Source organism: Balaenoptera borealis (genome assembly GCF_965194805.1).
Source record: "Balaenoptera borealis genome assembly, chromosome: 9".
Lineage (NCBI taxonomy): Eukaryota > Metazoa > Chordata > Mammalia > Artiodactyla > Balaenopteridae > Balaenoptera > Balaenoptera borealis.
The window spans coordinates 32,354,826-32,375,419 of NC_138873.1; the positions used below are offsets into that span (position 1 = coordinate 32,354,826).

The following is a 20,594-nucleotide window of genomic DNA, read 5'->3' on the forward strand; positions in this document are numbered from 1 at the left end:
TGGAAAGGAAGAGGGATGTTTCTTCATGGCCCCACTATTCCCTCAGTCTGCAGCAATATCTCTAACGTGGGATCAACACTATCCTCAAACATTCACCGCTCGTAGCCTTTTACTGATGCTAAATCTTCAAAAAGGAAGAGTAAATTTACAATCACTTTCCCTTTGAAAATAAAATAAGAGAGAAAAAAATCTGTTTAGAGAGCTAGATGTAAAAACCTTTACCAAGAAACAGATCCTATCTGCATAGAACTATATTTAGACATAAAGCCAGCTGACCTCAGTCCAATTGTACTTCCATGTTCTGTTCAGAAATCAGCATATGTTGTCTGTTCCACAAAATATACCATAAGCCATAGATATTGGTTATTTAATATGGATTTTGACTGCTAGTAATAACAGTTCTAAAAATAATCAGGATAACCTGATAATCAGGATGACTATTTTTAGGACAGAAAAAGTGCTTAAAACAGGACAGAAAAGAGTGAAACCAGTGTACCTCTGCTATCTCAAACCAATCAGAAAGACTGCTGTCTTGTTTTGTGGGATCAGTTTCAGTTCACAGTGTTAGCTAGAGAGATTACATGTTCTGATGGATTTGTATTATTCCAGCTTAGCTAAAATGGAGCTATATTTTCCAGAATCCCCTTCTTTAAATAGTTTGATGTTAGCATGGGCCACAATAAATATTTTGATTGATATTTGGAAGGTGGGAGTGGAGCCACAGCCATATTCTTTTACACTGGGAGATATGTTGAACCAAGCTTTGCATATTATCACTTACCTACTGGCTCAGCTTGTTGGTTTTGGGCATGTAGCTACTCCAACTTCTGAAAGATCCTCCTTTAGCATCTCTAACTTCTGAGCCAGGTGCATGTTTAGATCCTATGGGACACCCATGTCACCCAAGTTGGAGGCTTAGAGCCAGTCAAAGACCAACACAGTTTCTAGTCTATCCTTGTGGGATCCACGTTTTCTTCTCTCTCTTCCTCTCCACATTCATTTTCCTTTCTCACTGACCTCAGACTCCAGTACCAGATGTAAGACAATGACCTTACATAACTATTTAACAAACTCCCACAAATATGTAAGGTCAAATTGTTTTAAAAAATCCCAGTGCTGTTTCTCTGATTGAACCCTGGCAGATGTAGATTTTGGTACTAGAAGTGCTTCCATAGGAACAAAACCTTAGGGGTAGTTTCTCTGAACTGGTTTTGCATTATCTGGGATTGATTCTCTGGTGTGATTAGATTTAAAGTCATTAATGACCTGTTCCCAGTGATAACAGCTAATGAAGAACAGCAATGAACTCAAGCTCATAGTATGTACTGGTATGATTACATTCTTTATCATCCTGAAGCAGCTGGCCTGATAGAAATGGTGGAATGGTTTTTTGAAGACTCAGTTATTGATGGCAATACCAGGGTTGGAGTAATATCCTTTAGGTTATACTATATTCCGTAAATAAGCAACCAGTAAGTAGTGCCATTTATTCCATAACAAAACTTGCAGGTCTAGGAATCAAGGGGCTAGAAATAGGATAGCTCTTCTCAAAGAAGATCAATTAGTGAAATTTTTGCTTCCTATATTCACGAATTATGGCTCTGGTGATTTTAGGCATTTTAGTTTCCAAGTAAGGAACGCTTCCACCTGATGACACAACAGTGGTTCCACAAAACTGAAAAGTTGAGACTGCCACCTACCTGGTTAGGCGATGTGCCAGCAAATCACCAGGCAAAGAAGGGAGTTACTGAATTGGCTGGGATGCTTGATCTTGATTATTAATGGGAAACTGGGCTGCTTCTACACAGTGGGAACAAGAAGGACTTTTGTCTGGAATGCAAGAGACAGGGCACTTCTTAGCACTCCCAGATTCTGTGATTAAGTCAATGAAAAACACATCAACTCAATTCAGGCAGGACTAATGACTCCTCAGGAACAAAGGTTTGGGTGTCCCCACCAGGCAAGGAACCACAGCTATCTGAAGTGCTTGCTGAGGACACAGGGAATTGAGTAGAGGAAGATAGTAATTTTCATCACCATGACCACAAGACCAGTGACAGAAATAAAAAATATAATAGTTGGAGTGTTTCTTCCTTACTTTGATATAAAAAATATATACTTGAATTCTCTGGTCCCATTCTTCTAGTATCTAACATAAGATAGGGGCTAGAAGCCAACTTTATATCTCAGTATTTAAATTACAGTAAATTGCATAGAATTGAAAAGACAGTCTGTGTGAACATACTTAATATTTTAAAGCAATGCAAGCTTATTATCTCACAGTTCTGTAGGTCAGAAGTCTAGTGGGCTTGGCTGATTTCTCTGCTCCAGGTCTCACAAAGCTGAAATCAAGGTATAGCCAGCCTGGCTTCTTATCTGTAGGCAAATTTGCTACCAGGCTCCTTTGAATTGGCAGAATTCATTTTTGCCTAAGGTCCCTGTTTTCTTGCTGGTTATTGGCTGGGGGTTGTTCTCAGCCTGCATGCCCAGGGATTCATGGCAACTGTGAGTTGAGTTCTTCTCATGCTTCAAATCTTTCTTCCTCATGTGTCCTACCTGTGGCTGGAGAAAGTTCTGATTTAAGGGGCTCATGTGATTACCTTGAATAATCCAGGCTACTCTCCCTGTCTTAAGGTCAGCTGATTAGCAACTTTAATTACATCTGCAGAGCCCTTCCAGCAGTACCCAGATTAGTACTGATTGAATAACAAGGTGATGGGAATCTTGAGGGGATACATTTGGGATACCATAAAGGGGATACTGTAAAGCCCAGTCACTTTTGGTCCTAGTCCCCCATCTTAGGGCACAAGATAGAGACCAGAGAGTAAGACCAGGACAAGGTCATGGACAGACTCATATGCTGTGCTATGGAGAAGAGCCTTAGATTTGCAAGTAATTGAAGGGGTTTTAGTAGGGAGTTTAGATTTGGGTTTTAGTTGGATTTCTAGCTACAAAAAGAAGGCTGGAGACAGTTGTCAACGGTCAAGGATAAGATGAGCCTGAACTATGAGAATGATGGTAGAAATTAACAAAAATTTATTCATTCCAGAAGTATCTGGAATGTAAATCTAGAAAGTAAAATTGCTAGAAGTTGGATGCTGAGGGTAAGGGAGAAGGAAAGGGAGTGCTCTCAGATAATTTCTAAGAGCACAATGGTGGTACTGAGGCATGAAATACAAGGAAGCAAGCAGATCTTGGAAGAGATAGGAAGGGAAAGAGAGCTCCCATTTTGGACAAAGAGACTGCCGTACTTGAGATTTATGGGAGAAATACAAATCAGCGTATGTAGGTGTGCATGAGTCAAGATTTGGAAAGAGCAAGGGAGCAGATTCATTGTAGCACTTAAAAACTACAACCACTTGGAAATAAACAGATAAACAAAAAACAAATACTCCTTAAAATTAGTTTGTACAAATCTCATACAGATTATCGGCTGACCCTTTGTGACTGACAATGCTTAACCAGTTAGTGGATTTCAGAGATTTTGGGATGCAAATTTCATCTGATTATAATATCAAACTCTTGTTCAGCGGTGTTCAGCTTTCTGATGTTCTCAGAGAATGTTTTCCTGCTCACAACGTAAGGATATAGTTAGTAATGGAAGTTAAAGGGGAGAAAAAGTAGTTACTCAGTAAATAAAGAAAAGGGGACATCCACATCCACTCAGCTTCCGGACAATCATTTTTTCTTTTCTGACATCTAGGGTATTACCTATAAAGAAAAACAGAAACTTTGCAGGGAGATTTAGAGACAAGCTACACAGCATGAGCCACTGGTGGGAGAATTAGAAAATGAAAAAGCAGCTGTAAAATCCTGCTGCCATTACCCATCAGAGGTTTCCTCTGAAGTCAGAAGTTAATGGCAATGGTCAAATTCAACCTTTTCCAAACCAGAGGCGATCAATGCTGATAACTGAGTCTATAAAGTGTGACATGTTTAGGAATTAGAATAGAAAGTGAGAGTAAGTTAATTAAAAACACAATTGCAATATGAATTAATCGTGTTGCAGGGCCTGGACGTTCCTGCGGTTACGGGCCTGCTGAGAGACTTCAATTTTCTTGTTTGTGCATTTTGATGACTCAAAATCAATTGTGCTATTTTCAACAAAGGGACACTCTAGTAACAACTGTCTCCTCTTAACAATATTTTTTCCTGAAAGTTAAATATAGCACAACTCTCTGTGATCTGTGGCACACACAGTCACACACACGAACCATATAAAAGGCTTTTGTGCCCCAGCCTTCACTTAAGCTTGGACCTCACACGTGGCCCATTCTCTTAATCCTCGGAAAAATCAACTAAAAATGTCTTTGTACTTTTTTCTAATGTGAATTCTTATTGTTTTATGACTCAGAAAAATGTCAATGATTTCCATTAAGCAACTTCCAGTAAGCAACCAGGAAGAGTTTCACCCAGGACTGAAAATGGGAAGTGTTCTGCTGAATGAAACATAAAATCATGAGGTGTCTTCACAGCGTGTGAGAACATTCTGTGTCGTTCACCCATTAACGGAAGGGCTGATACTGGCCAGGGTGCAGTGTCTTCAGCCACAGGAGGGCTCATTCTTTCCCCACTCCTCATTATCGCTGCCACCACCTTGGCTCAGGCCCTCATTACCTGTCACCTGGACCGTAGTAATAGCCCTCTAACTGGTTTCCTCCAAATCAGTCCCCTTCTGGACCTGTGCCTTCAAAATACCCCTGCAAGATTCATTTTCCTTAAGCACTGTGCTGACCATGTCACATCTCTGCTCAGGAGCTTTAAAGTAGCCCCACTACTTAACAGATTAAACCCAAGCTCCTCGGTCAGCTTCACAGCACTCTCCTAACTTCCTCTTCTGGAATCTTCTCTCACTTCTCGTTTAACTCTCCTTCAAGTATCCACCAGACTCAATATTCTTCCCATTCATTGAACCCCCCATCACTTTCTTGCCTCCATAACTCTACTGTTTCTTCTACATCAATTACTTTCCCTTCTTGATTTATGCCAATTTTTATGCCATTTTTGTGAAAAAAAAATGCCACCTGCCATGCAAAACCTCACTCATCGGAAACCTCTTTCATTAAGATTTTTTTTCTGACCCCTTCTTGAGCCAGATGAGACCTTCTGTTCATGCATCTTCCATGACATTTATCTTATCCTGCTTTGTGTTAATAGTTATTTGTTCCTTCAGAATAATCTGTCTTAATTTCTTTAATCCATGCTCCCTTTTGGAAAAAAAATCCAATATGCTTATTTTAATGTTTTGGGGATTTCAAAAGAAAGGAATTATCATGGCTGAAGTATGCATTTACAGAATAAATAAGTGAGAGGGTAATTATACATCATTCTTATCCAGTAATCCAAGTTTGAGATACTGTGTGAGCTTGCAAACAGCAAAAATTGACAAAGATGCCTTCTTCCTAAAGTTGAGAGTCAAATGATATGCCTTCTTCCTAAAGTTGAGAGTTAAATGATGTTTTATTTTAAAACAAAAGCAAGCAACAGAAATGAATTATCATGATGAATAAAGAAATCAAAGTAATTATAGTATTGATTATGCTTTTTAAAACTCTGACGGCCCTGACAGAATCTCTCCATCGGCTGATAATTATAGCCCTAGTGGATTATACTAGAAATATATATAAAAGTTAAGCATAGTACCTGTCACATGATACATGTGCAATAAATGTTAGGTGTTTTTATGATTATGATTACCTCTTTGTGAGCAGGACTGTCAACTCTTGCAATATTCACAACCAGCTGGTTCAGTAAATAATCCAATTTTTACTTCATGGCCAATTTAAGATCATGTCTTCTCAATAATGATTATAGTAATAATCACTCCACATTTTCTATGACATGGCATATGGGCTTGAAGAATAAATGAAACGGTGGCCCAGAAGGGAGGATGTAATAAGATAGTTCTATGTGAGTAACTGGTGAGTTGACTGTGCATTTCTAGGCATCACTGTGGGTTCAGAATTGGAGTATTTTCACACTGAAAGAGATATAAAGGATACTTTAACTGATAGTTCAGCAAATCAGTGAATGGCCACTTCAAAACTTTAAGTTGTTTAACTGTGATCACCAATATGTCATCTTATAGGAAACATGTCAAACGATTCACCTGACTTGTTGAGTCCACACAAGAGAAAAGATTTCAATGTTTCTAACTCAATGATCTTAAATGGGGGTTATGTAACAAAAGGACAAATGATGATGTCAAACACCCACTGTAACTTAGTAAAAAATCATCTATAGTAAAATAATTATGAGCCCAGAAGCACCCAAAATGTGACTTTTCTGAAGTTTTTCAGTTATAATTACTAGGAAAGGAGGCTCAGAAATTGAGTCAACATCTAGAGATAAATTTGGAGACTACACTCAGTCACCTCTCTTTTTAAAAAGCTATAAGATCCTACAGCTTCCAAATATGCTGTATCGCTGAGAACCAAGAGGGGAGGGAAGATGTGCTTAGAAAACTCAGATGACTCAAAAGGCGGCCTTGATGATGGCAGAGACCCTGAGCCCACAGATGAGTTGGAATAGGTGGCAAGAAATTGAGTCATGGACTGAGGGTGAAGAAAGCAACTCTTCTAAATTAACATATTACTTGTAACCTGTTATCGTAGGCATGGATGGCAAGTAAGTTAATTGTAATAAATAGATATTTCACTATTTCATCCACTTAAAAAAAGATCATATATTCAATTAGGTCACACATCCTTTGGATCTTTTGAGTGGGGAAATAAGGGTTTGTTATTTGGGTGCTATCAGTGCCCCTTCACCCCACACATTCCCTTTCCAGTATACCCCACTCTGTCTATGGTGACCCTTTGCCCTGGGCTTCCTCTGGCTGCCTGCATCAGAGGTGGCTGCAAGTGCCAGGGAATTGACACCCCAGGAGCCGCGCTCATGCCGTGACTGATGGGCTGAGGTATAAATTCCCCAGCTCTCTCGTCCCTTGAACAAGCTGATGCTAAAATGTGTGTTCTGCACTGGCCTCCACAGTTCCCAGGGGGATTAAGCACGAGGTACCCCAGTGGTAATGTGCTTGATAACACACCCTTTATTGGCTGACTTCCATTCTTTGTCTCACTTTCCCTCTTCCTTCCTGGTGCCTCCAGGATTCCCACCAAATAAAGTAGGTTGGCTAGAAAAAAAATTTTTTTAATTAAAAAATTTAAAAGGCTACAAGCATTTCCTTGTCAGATGCCTTAGAAGGTTATAATCCTGAAAAGCATGGTCACATCAGATAATGTCATTAAATGCTGATGAAAATACCATCAAACAGTGCAGAAAAAATTGCATTTTCCCTTAAAATTAATTTTATTATTTCTTATTAACAAAAAAAACTGTATTCTACGAGAAATGAGGCAAACGATCCATGAGTACTTTTTAAATTAGTGCAGCTTTTGGTGTGGTCATAGAGCTAGATAAAGAACTAGGAGTTCAAAGCAGCACATTAACTTGGTTTTGAATCTTATCAAAAAATTGAGGCCTCTACATAATTTTTTACTCCCTTATCTTTAAGTTGCAAAATAGTGTAACAAATAATTTTCATTAACTTAAGACTTTTAAACAAATACCCAAGCAGGCTTCCAGGAATTTTACAGCGTCGTCTGTACTTATGCTGTGCCCACAGAACCTCTGGTGGTGGGTGATGCCTTTGTGATTACAGGCTCAGATTGTAATAAAGAGACCCCATCCTATACTTTGCTAATGAAAGAGACAGTCTAAAGGTCTCTAGGTGATCTTTAGTTACAAAGACCTAGCCTGGGGTCTGCAAGATCAAAGAAGACTTCCAAGGGCAGGGGACCCGTGAGCTGACGTCTTAGTGATGAGTAGGCGCTGGGGGAGAGGAAGCAGTGAAGAATACTCCTTATGAGGAGGGAGAACAGGAGGACCTGAAGGGAGGCTGGTTGGGAGGCTGGGAAGTGACAATGACCCTCTCCTTGACCAAACTTTAGTCAGTCTCTGCTGAGCCCGCTCCTTGAATAGGCCTTGACCTTGCCCCTGGCTCCACCCTCCCCAGCCCTGTCTTTGGTCTGCCTAACCCAGTTTTGGAAAGAATTCTGCTAAGTCAGTTTAGCAAGAATCCCCCCTACGCTGATATCCCCTCTTAGTAGTTTTCTATCCACACATCTCCTCACTTGGCCCCTTGGCTATAAATTCCCACTGTCCTTGTTGTATTCAGAATTGAGCCAGCTCTCCCTATCCCGATAGTCTCGACACCGATTGCAATAGTCCTGAATAAAGCGTTCCTTACCATTTTAACAAGTATTAGATCTTTTATTTTTTTCCTTAACAGGAAGGAGAGCAAGGAGTTGGGGAAAGATGAGTGAGGGCTGCTGAAATAAAATTTTAAGTCCAAGATGGAGCCTCTCCTGCACGGGGTGTCATGTCAGCAAACCAAAACTTAGATAACTTCTGTGTCCCTGTAAATGCTCTGCTTGACCAGAAACGCAGTCTATCCAGCCAATCCCCAAACGCCAGGCCAGCTCCGGGCTCTATACTTATTTCCTTGTTCCTTATTCATTTTCTGTTTTTCTCTTCCTTCTTCCTCATTCTTTCTCCCGTAAAAGCCTCCTGCCTTCCGCCCCATTTTGCAGTTCTCTGAACCCCTGGGGACAGAGGCTCCCTGCTTGGTGAAGTATTAAAGAAAGTTTGTTTGTATCACCTAAATTGTCTTCTTGAATCATTTTTAGCAGTAGGAAGAAGCAGAGGGAAAAGAATTTGGGGAGGCAGACAGGCCAGATCAGGCAGAGGCTCTTAGGCCAAGTTAAAAATGTTGGTCTCTATTAAAAGAGAACAGAAAGGCTTTGAAAGGTTTTAGAACACATAGTGACATGATGAGATTTGCATTTTTGAAAGACATTCCAGCCTTTAACAAAGAGCACCAATACCAGTTTAAAGGTTCTTTACAATATGTAAAGGGGCATGAAAGAAAAATTAGCTCATTTATGTATATATGAAAATCTGCACCACAAGAGGCTGCATCCCAGCAGGGATTGTAAGTCTTTGTCAGCCCACAGCTATTGGAACTCCTCAAGTCCCTGCTCCCCTACCTCAGTCCAGCTGCAGCTAAAAGATGTTAGCCGTGACTGGCCATGACCATCCCGGCTACAGATTCCTCCCTCACACCGTGGGTACATTCCGTAGGGGTATCTGCAGTCACTCCAGAAGCTCCACCAGAGGCTGGTGTGGAGCTCCGAGGTTGGGGGGAAGTGCTTGCTCACAGGACAATTTATATCCACAGGTTCTATTTTAAGATATGGTGACATTAAGATATTATTTTGAGAAAGCTCCTTTCTAACTGCAAGTCCAGTGCCTGGTGGTCATGGGGGGAGGGTAGGGGGAAAACGGGGGTGTAACAACACAGTGAAACCATGGAGGACCATGCACACTTTAGGCAAAATAGGTTCATTGAGGTTTGGAGAATAAGAGCATTTGTTGAGAGAAAAATTGAACAGAAGAGGTACGTTTTGGGTGAAGAAAGGTCCAAGGTGTTTTGTAGTGTGCAACCATGAACAGGTAGGAAATGGGACAGGAGCCCATAGGTATTCGAAGTGAGACCCCAGTAGCCCTGACAATGGACTCCAGACAGGAGAGGAAACAAGGGTCCCCAAAGAACCAGGTGAAAAGTGAAACATGCATCTGTCAACTGTATCGCAGGATGGCATGCCCCTATGCGAATGATTTAAGTGTCTTAGAGAAACCTCTGAATTATCTCTCTCCATTCTAGAACATTATCTTTGTTTTCAGGACAAATAAACCCACTTGCATGGCTTCCCTTCTGCTTTTCAGAAGAGTACTTTCCAGTAAATTTTCTTTGATGTTTGGAATTTGCCTCAGAAACACAAGTACAACCTCTCACTGCTAAACTTGACTCACCAATAACTTTTTCCCTGATTTAAAAAAAAAAAGTGGCTCCTTACATTATACCCTGTAAGATTTTCCTATCCTCTGTTGAGTTGTGGGATGTTGCTTTGCCATTCAGCATCAGCTAATTAGAGCAGTTACAATTTCTAGCATGAAAATCAGGTAAGCATCTGGAGAGAAGTGTTTTGCTTCATGATTTGGCTGCCAACTCCTTTGAGATCTTAGTGTTTTTCTGATTTGGCTATACTATGTTATCTTGCTCCATAAGTGTTTGAAAATTGGATTGAAATTTGACAGGTGGGAACATGAATCATGTCTGACAATGCTTTTCCAATGAGCAATGGAGACATTTTAAGAAATTGTGCTGGATACTCTATATGACTAATCGTGATAACGACACCAAACAAAAGGACTCGCTGTCCTGTAGGTACAAGCCGATATTATATTAGAACAGCTAAAAAGCACAGTCCCTTCTGTTACATAAAAACGGGCTGCAATCACGGCCTCCTGGTGTAGTCATCACACAGGCGCAGGTATTTTTAAAAGCTGGAAAACTAGGCAAAAGTAACCAATAGCACATGAATTTTTTCCCTCCTACTACTTTTTCTGTGGGTGGCAATCAGCAGTGGATATTGTGTGGCAATTGACCTTTGTATAAATGAATGAACATTAGGCTAGAGCATCGATTAGTAAGAATTTTGCTTTCATTAAGCGGTAGGAATTGTCCCTTAGCTATTTGGGTTAGAAAAGCTTGACGCAATCAGAGTTTTAATTGGAAACATGCTAGGCTTAATTACTTGTTTGGCACTCTTGTTTGATGTCAGTGGAAATGGTCCTACTTTTGATTCATAGTCTCTCATTCCATCTCCAACCTACCCCCTATGGGCAGTTAAACTGGTTAGACTAAAATCTAGAAAATGTGGAAAATCGCCCTAATAGCGGAAAGAGGCCGTCAGAGGCTAAGAACACAGGTAATTATGCTGTGGACTTCAGAAAACCATCTCCTTTTGTGGGAGCATCTGAGGTGTCCTTTGTGGTCCCACAGTAGGTAGATAATAAAGTTGACTTGCACAAAGCAGAGCCAGTTCTGTTCCTGCCATTGAGTTCCCAAATGCAGCAGGTTAACTTCCCTGGTAGCCTCATTGCGGCCAGAATGATCATCCTCCCCCACCCAGGGCACTAGATGATCTATGGGGGCAGGATGACCCTAGAGGAAGAAGCCCAGATGTCCTGTGACACAGTGAACTCCTAGAGGGACGTTCTTATTCATCTGTGCTTCCTCACCACACACACACACACACACACACACACACACACACACACACACGGCTTATTGCATCACCGAGCACATTGAAGATGCCTAATGAATAGTTATAGATTGACCGATTGATATGATGGGCCAGAGAATGTCTTCCTTCCCCAACATCACCCAAACTAATGTGTCACAACAAGGGAAATTCTGTAATAAGAAATGAAGTGATTGGTGTTAAGGTGATATTTTGAAAAAGCCCTTTTAAAACTCCAAATGACTTGAATGAAGTAACACCAAATCATCAGCATTCATTGTTAATGTTTACTGAGTGTTACTACGTGCCCATACTAAACACATCACAATTATTCAAATCTCCACCCTATCCCTATAAGATATTTGCTCTTATCCCTATTTCATAAATGAAGAAATGAAGATATTTGCCTAGGTGAATTTGCACAAGACCACAGGGCTAGTAAATCCTAGAAGTCCAACTCCAAAGCTGGGACTCCTAAACCTTACTTTATATTGATGAGTTTGTTTATGACCTTGGGTGGACAAAAGGCAGCCCATCTTCCTGAGGAAATAGGACAGAGAACACGTATTAGGAAAGTAGAAGAAGAGGCCTGGGACTCACAGAGTAAGAGAGACAGGGCAGGGAGACCTGGGCCACCTGTGGAGAGAAAGGATCACGTATAGGTAAAGAAAGACCTCTGAAACAAGCCCGCCGAGTTCTTACTTTAAAACTGTCTGATTATTCACAGTAGCCAAGACATGGAAACAACCTAAGTGTCCATCAGTGGACGAATGTGTAAAGAAAATGTATATGGTGGAATATTATTCAACTATAAAAAAGGAAATCCTGACTTCTATGACAACATGGATGGACCTTGAGGCATTATGCTAACTGAAATAAGTCAGACAGAGAAAGGGCAAATACTATATGTTCTCACTTATATGTGGAATCTAATAAAAGTTGAACTGGTAGAGAAGATGGTTGCCGGGAGCTGGGGGTGGGAGAAATGGGGTGATGAAAGTCAAACGGTACAAACACCCAGCTATAAGATAAATAGAATCTGAGGATCCAATGCACAGCATGGCGATTATAATTAACAATACTGTATTATATACTTTAAAGTTGTTAAGAGAATAGATCTTACATTTATCATCACGCACACACACACACACACACACACACACACACACAAATTGTAATTATGTGAGGGGATAGTGGTGTTAACTAACTTGATTGTGATAATCATTTTGTAATATATACATATATCCGATAATAACAATATACACCTTAAACTTATATATTTATATGTCAATAGTATCTCAAATGCTGGTAAACAAAGAAAAAACACAAATTTTATGTTAAGTATTTCTCAATCCCCAAACAAAAAAACTGTCTGAGCTTCACCCTGGACTTAGTTTGGAATTGTCAACTTGGCATGGTCAAGGTAGATTCTTCAGAGGTGCAAAAATTCTGTGTATTAGTTGCCTACTGCTACTGTAACAAATTACTACAAATTTAATGGCTTGAAACAACACAAATTTATCATCTTATAGTACCTGAGGTCAGAAGTAGTAAAATCAAGATGTTGGCAGGGCTCTATTTTTTCTGGAGGCTCTTTCTTTGCCTTTTCTAGCTTGGTAAGGATGCCTGCATTCCTTGGCTCATGGCCCCATCCTTCATCTTCAAAACCAGCAGCATAGCATCCTCCAATCTCTTTCTCTGCTTCTGTCATCATGTGGCCTTTTTCTGACTCTGAACCTCTTGTCTCTCTCTTATAAGGACACTTGTGATTACATTGAGCTCATTCAGATAATCTGTGTAAGAAGTAGCCCATCTCAAGATCCTTCATCCAAGATCCTTAACTTAGTCATATGGGCCAAGTTCCTTTTACTAAGTAACATATTCACAGGTTGTAAGGGTTACGATGTGGACATCTTTGAGACACCATTATTTAGCCTGTCATAGTCAGTAAAAATCCAAGGAGCTGTAAATCCAATCTCCTGGTTGGAAAAAATCACAAAGATTGGGAATCATCTGTGTTGTTGAGAATGTAGAGAAATGAGAATTGTCCTGCATAACCCAGGAGTAGTGATGAATAGATAGGAATTATTATGATCAAAGTTTTAAAAACTTGTATTTCCTTTTAACTAACAATTCAAAAACAGACATTCCTCCAATTGTTCTGCTGTTTTAGGTGCAGTCCTCACGGAAGGGAAGGAAGAGCAGGAATAACGTCCTCACCTCTCTCAGGATGAGCCTCATCATTGTTTCCCTCCACTTCTCTTGTGGCTTTGTGGCTTTGTGGCTTTGCTCCTCATCTTCTCTATAAAGCAGTGGTATTCCCTCTGCAGTTCTGTTTGTGACTCTTCTTGCTCTCACTACATATATGTAAAAATCTGTGGCTGTGGATGATGGCACTGAGGTGTAGTGGTCCAAACTTATTGGTCACCTTTCTCCACTTTAAGCCATGCAAGTTAGACCCTGTTTTAACACTGTCCACAGAGTCCATGTGTACTAGTTAGACTGTGTTTGGCTACAAGCAACAGGACAGTGAAAGCTTCTACCAATCAGGACTTTGTTCTCCCCAAAAAGGAGTCTGGGGTGCGTTAATTTGGATAACAGCTCAGAGATGCCATCAAGGCTCAGATTCCTACTGACTGCTTCCCCTCCCTTAGCATGTGGCCTTGGCCTCGTGGTGGCAGGAGGACTACTGCACCTCTCAGTTTTGGGTCCAGATCTCAGGTGGGAGGCAGGTGAGCCAATGGACAGAGGAGAATGCCAGCTTGCCTGTCTCTTCTCTAATGTGTTTTGAGAGCTCTTCTCAGTGATTTCTGTCCGAATTTCACTGGCCAGAACTGGATCATACTGTCAGTTCAGACATAAGAAAGCCTGGGCAGGCGGGTGTTGTGGCTTTCTGGATTCTCATGGCAGAGGAAAAAGGAAGGGGCAGGAGTTGTGAATGGCTCTGGGTAGCCAAGCCATAGCGTGTGCATCAGCATGCTCCAGAAGTGCTTTAGAGGGAATTTTAGGTACTTGAGTTGAAAAAAATCTACATTATCTGAGATGGAGCTAAGTTTATCTTAGACCAAAGGCTGATCTGATGGTCAATCTTGCCTCCATCACAGATGCCTGGAAAAAGTCAATTTTTGATAATGATTGCCAAAGTATCTAGAAATTTGTCAGAATTATAATTATATGAATTAGCAAAGAGTATATCTATACTAGTACAATAGCCCTAATAAAATTTCAGAATGAAATAATGCCATTTGCAGCAACATGGATGGACCTAGAGATTATCTAAGTGAAGTAAGTCAGACAGAGAAAGACAAATATCATATGATATCATTTGTATGTGGAATCTAAAAAAAGAAAAGGTACAAAGGAACTTATTTACAACACAGAAAGAGACTCACAGACATAGGTGTGCTGTACACCTGAAACTAACATGACATTGTAAACTATACTTCAATTTTAAAAAATTCATTTATACCATCATTCTATGTCTTGGCACAACACAAAAATGAGACTTACAGAGAGAAGGGTGCTTCAGAGGTTATCCAGATGTCCTCTCTTTTTTTGCAGATGAGGAAACAGATTAGAGTGGTGATGATGTGATTTTCCCAGGGTTACCCAGTTAGTGAGTGACACAGAGGGGCTGGTAGCCAGAGCCCCTTCTCCCACCGTGAGCCACCTGAAGATAAGCCCCACTAACCAGCATGTAGGACTGTTGGGCTCCACATCTTACCTGGGAGCTGTAGAAACAGTGGTTTACACTATCTCTGTCTTTTCTTTCATACTTGGAAAATAATTTCATGCAACTACTGCTGTTTCAATCAACACATATTCTGTTTATATTTTCATCAATGTAAATTCGATTTTAGGGGGGAAAATTTCAAACATGGAACTGAGGAGATTCCAGTGTTTGTGTGTCTATCTTAATGACAGCAAAAATATACTCCATAGACTACATATCTACTTGTTAAAAATATAAACAGGATGGGATGCAGCAAAAGCAGTTCTAAGAGGGAAGTTTATAGCAATACAAGCCTACCTCAAGAAACAAGAAAAATCTCAAATAAGCAATCTAACGTTACACCTAAAGGAACTAGAGAAAGAAGAACAAACAAAACCCGAAGTTAGCAGAAGGAAAGAAATCATAAAGAACAGAGCAGAAATAAATGAAATAGAAACAAAGAAAACAATAGCAAAGGTCAACAAAACTAAAAGCTGGTCCTTTGAGAAGATAAACAAAATTGATAAACAATTAGCCAGACTCATCAAGAAAAAGAGGGAGAGGACTCAAATCAATAAAATTAGAAATGAAAAAGGAGAGGTTACAACAGACATGGCAGAAATACAAAGCATCCACAGAGACTACTACAAGCAACTCTATGCCAATAAAATGGACAACCTGGAAGAAATGGACAAATTTTTAGAAAGGTATAACCTTCCAAGACTGAACCAGGAAGAAATAGAAAATATGAACAGACCAATCACAAGTAATGAAATTGAAACTGTGATTAAAAATCTTCCAACAAACAAAAGTCCAGGACCAGATGGCTTCACAGGTGAATTCTATCAAACATTTAGAGAAGAACTAACACCCATCCTTCTCAAACTCTTCCAAAAAATTGAGGAGGAAGGAAGACTCCCAAACTCATTCTATGAGGCCACCATCACCCTGATACCAAAACCAGACAAACATACTACAAAAAAGAAAATTACAGACCAATATCTCTGATGAATATAGATGCAAAAATCCTCAACAAAATACTAGCAAATAGAATCCAACAACACATTAAAAGGGTCATACACCAGGATCAAGTTGGATTTATCTCAAGGATGCAAGGATTCTTCAATATACGCAAATCAATCAATGTGATACACCATATTAACAAATTGAAGAAGAAAAACCATATGATCATCTCAGTAGATGCAGGAAAAGCTTTTGACAAAATTCAACACCAATTTATGATAAAAACTCTCCAGAAAGTGGGCATAGAGGGAACCTAACTCAACATAATAAAGGCCATATATGAGAAATCCACAGCAAACATCATTCTCAATGGTGAAAATCTGAAAGCATTTCCTCAAAGATCAGGAACGAGACAAGGATGTCCACTCTCACCACTATTATTCAACACAGTTTTGGAAGTCCTAGCCATGGCAATCAGAGAAGAAAAAGAAATAAAAGGAATACAAATTGGAAAAGAAGTAGAACTATCACTGTTTGCAGATGACATCATACTACACATAGAGAATCCTAAAGATGCCACCAGAAAACTACTAGAGCTAATCAATGAATTTGGTAAAGTTGCAGGATACAAAATTAATGCACAGAAATCTCTTGCATTCCTATACACTAGTGATACAAATCTGAAAGAGAAATTAAGGAAACACTCCCATTTACCATTGCAACAAAAAGAATAAAATACCTAGAAGTAAACCTATCTAGGGAGACAAAGACCTGTATGCGGAAAACTATAAGACACTGATGAAAGAAATTAAAGATGATACCAACAGATGGAGATATATACCATGTTCTTGGATTGGAAGACTCAATATTGTGAAAATGACTATACTACCCAAAGCAATCTACAGATTCAATGCAATCTCTATCAAATTACCAATGGCATTTTTTACAGAACTAGAACAAAACATCTTAAAATTTGTATGGAGACACAAAAGACCCTGAATAGCCAAAGCGGTGTTGAGGGAAAAAAACAGAGCTGGAGGAATCAGACTCCCTGACTTCAGACTATACTACAAAGCTACAGTAATCAAGACAATATGGTACTGGCACAAAAACAGAAATATAGATCAATGCAACAGGATAGAAAGCCCAGAGATAAACCCATGAACCTATGGTCAACTAATCTATGACAAAGGAGGCAAGGATATACAATGGAGAAAAGACAGTCTCTTCAATAAGTGGTGCTGGGAAAACTGGACAGCTACATGTAAAAGAATGAAATTAGAACACTCCCTAATACCATACACAAAAATAAACTCAAAATGGATTAGAGACCTAAATGTAAGACTGGACACTATAAAGCTCTTAGAGGAAAACATAGGAAGAATACTCTTTGACATAAATCACAGCAAGATGTTTTTTGATCCACCTCCTAGAGTAATGGAAATAAAGACAAAAATAAACAAATGGAACCTAATGAAACTTAAAAGCTTTTGCAACGCAAAGGAAACTGCAAACAAGACGAAAAGACAACCCTCAGAATGGGAGAAAATATTTGCAAATGAATCAATGGACAAAAGATTAATCTCCAAAATATATAAACAGTTTATGTAGCTCAATATTAAAAAAACAAACAACCCAATCCAAAAATGGGCAGAAGACCTAAATAGACATTTCTCCAAAAAAGACATACAGATGGCCAAGAAGCACATGAAAAGCTGCTCAACATCACTAAATATTACAGAAATGCAAATCAAAACTATAATGAGGTTTCATCTCACACCAGTTAGAATGGGCATCATCAGAAAATCTACAAACAACAAATGCTGGAGAGGGTGTGAAGAAAAGCGAACCTTCTTGCACTGTTGGTGGGAATGTAAATTGATACAGCCACTATGGAGACCAGTATGGAGGTTCTTTAAAAAACTAAAAATAGAATTACCATATGACCCAGCAATCCCACAACTTGATATATACCCAGAGAAAACCATAATTCAAAAACACACATGCACCCCAATGTTCATTGCAGCTCTATTTACAATAACCAGGTCATTGAAGCAACCTAAATGCCCATCGACAGATGAATGGACAAAGAAGATGTGGTACATATGTACAATGGAATATTACTCAACCATAAAAAGGAATGAAATTGGGTCATTTGTAGAGATGTGGATGAACCTAGAGACTGTCATACAGAGTGAAGTAAGTCAGAAAGAGAAAAACAAATATCGTATATTAACGCATTTGTGTGGAACCTAGAAAAATGGTACAGATGAACCAGTTTGCAGGGCAGAAATTGAGACACAAATGTAGAGAACAAACGTATGGACACCAAGGGGGGAAAGTGGCAGGGGGTGGGGGTGGGGGTGGGATGAATTGGGAGATTGGGATTGACATGTATACACTGATGTGTATAAACTGGATGACTAATAAGAACCTGCTGTATTAAAAAAATAAATAAAATAAAATACAAAAATTCAAGAAAATATATAAACAGGAACATCTCGAGACTGTTTATTTTTAAATATTAAAGATGCTAATATCTTCAATGAACTACAAAATTAATACATACAATATTTCTAAGTAATGTTGCCATGGTAACTGTAGATTCAGGATCAACTTTGAGGTTCTCATATGCTCAGAATGTTTTTCATTCTAAAAATTTTTTTATTGATTTTTTTAAAGAAATGAAATTCAGCACCTGTATGATATACCGTCTAGCTTCCTGTCAGTTATTAAACAAAATAATCATAACAGTTCTCTATTTTCTAAAAGAATGATGGAAGCAGTGTCAAAGTACTAATCCCTGCTTTTTTTTTTTTTTTAGAATTTTTCTTTTTGATGTGGACAATTTTTAAAGTCTTTATTGAATTTGTTACAATATTGCTTCTGTTTTATGTTTTGGTTTTTGGCCGTGAGGCATGTGAGATCTTAGCTCCCCAACCAGGAATTGAACCTGCACCCCCGGCACTGGAAGGCGAAGTCTTAACCACTGGACCACCAGGGAAGTCTCCTAATTCCTGCTTTGACACATCATTTCTTCTTCTTTTTTTTTTTTAAGCAAACTGATTTAATAGTAATTTAAAATATGACAGGAGTAGTCACTGTTAAAAAAAATTGAAACTCTACAAGTCAGTAAGCTGGGTCCTATTCCCATGTCTGCCAGTGTAGCTGTGACCTCGATGGATGATGATTGTAATTTAATGCCTCTGGGTTTCATATTCTCATCTGTAAATGAGATTAGTGGGCTAGATTACCTCTACTGTGCCACAGTCAATGCTTCACAGACAATGTCTGATTTGTATCATTTTTTTGATCCTGAACACTGTTCTCACTGTGTCTATCCAAGAAGCCGAACCTCTAAGAATTAGGGGACAATTGATTTACTACAGGAATTAGACCTTTCACAATTGTGGGGAGGGAGAGAGTGCTGGGGAAGTGATGGTCTCACGGGGGAGCTGAAGGATCAACAGAGTGCCTGACCAGTTAATTTGAGAAGCCAAACACAAGCAGGAACAGACGGAGCCAGCAGAGAAGTCGATGGGGACACAGCAGGTGTCTGGAGATAGGCTTGGGCTACTGTTGGTCAACGGTGAGAAGTCAGGAAGGATGGTTGACAGAGAAGCAGAGGAGAGTGAGTTGAAACTAGAACCAACTGGCACCTCTGACCATACAACATCCAGAGAGGGAGGCCGCTGCTAAATCCTGCCTCCCGTTATCTTACACAAGGTTCTCTTTTGGCCAATTCTAACCTGGAACCATCTAAGGATGGGGATTCTAAGAAATACAGTTGCAGCTTAATTAAGATGATAACAGAACGATGTAATACGAACCCAGCGTGACAAAGTGGTGGGAACTTTGTTCTGATTCTCTCAACTGTTTATTCAATCTTTCTATAGTCTATGTATTTTGGTAATTAATCTCAAATCCTTGGTGCAGAAAGTTAAGTAATGAACGCTTTTAAAGAAGTATAGCTATGAAAACATCTGAGGATTGGGGGACCATGTGGACAATCTCAAAGTGAAGCTTTTGGTCTAGAATTAACCTGACTGCCTGCTCACACCAGCCCCTCCCTCCTCACAGATGCCCGGGCTGTGGGAAGAAAGAGTAGGAGGTTTTGCAGAAATGGGACATGGAGCCAGACGGGAAGAGGAGGCAGTGGGAGGAAGTGGCAGGTGGAGATACAGGATTGAGAAAGACAGACAGAGAGTTCAGGAGGGAATAGGAGTTCAGAGGAATAGGAGTTTGGAAGAAGCAGAGAAGAGCGATGAAAGTTGGAGAAACAATACAGAATGTACATCTGGACGATTGTAAGAATTACCTTAGAAACTTTTGTTTTTCATTACAGTGAAATAGTTTACATATCCCAAGGAATACACGTCACAAATATTTGAAGATTGATGCATTACACTACATCAAATATCTGCCACCCAGCTCGAGGAAAAGGATATTGCCTACTGTTGAAGCTCCGTGGGTGCCTTCCACGGACTGCCTCTCTTGCCCTGGGAAGGAAGCCGCTATCCTGAACTTAGAGCCCAGAAATATGAGGTAGCTTTTCAAAAGACTACAAAGGAGAGTAAATGATGTGAGTGAAAGGGGAGTGGATAGGGTTTCCTTGAACAACTTTTCTTTCTGAAGAAAATATCATGGAGTTTTTGTATCTTCTGCATAGCCAGCTGGGTGGTTCCTGGGTATATTGGTAAGGTCTGAGTGGGCTGGCAGGTGTTATTGTTCTTACTCTGACTCCAGTATGTTACAGTTTAATGTCTTTT

The 20,594-nt window shown here is 39.7% G+C and overlaps 1 protein-coding gene across 16 annotated transcripts in view; it reads left to right on the forward strand.

Annotated features, from left to right (window-relative positions):
* Positions 1–20,594, forward strand: part of LOC309635346 (uncharacterized protein) — a 249,456-nt gene that overhangs the window by 158,289 nt on the left and 70,573 nt on the right. For 11 of the 16 annotated variants that reach the window (XR_014248783.1, XR_014248784.1, XR_014248785.1 and 8 more), the window contains one exon: positions 6,391–8,278. The exons of 4 other annotated variants lie outside the window; for them this stretch is intronic. The gene's annotated coding sequence lies outside the window, so the exon portion shown is untranslated. One more of the 16 variants, XM_082406404.1, reaches the window with a different exon arrangement.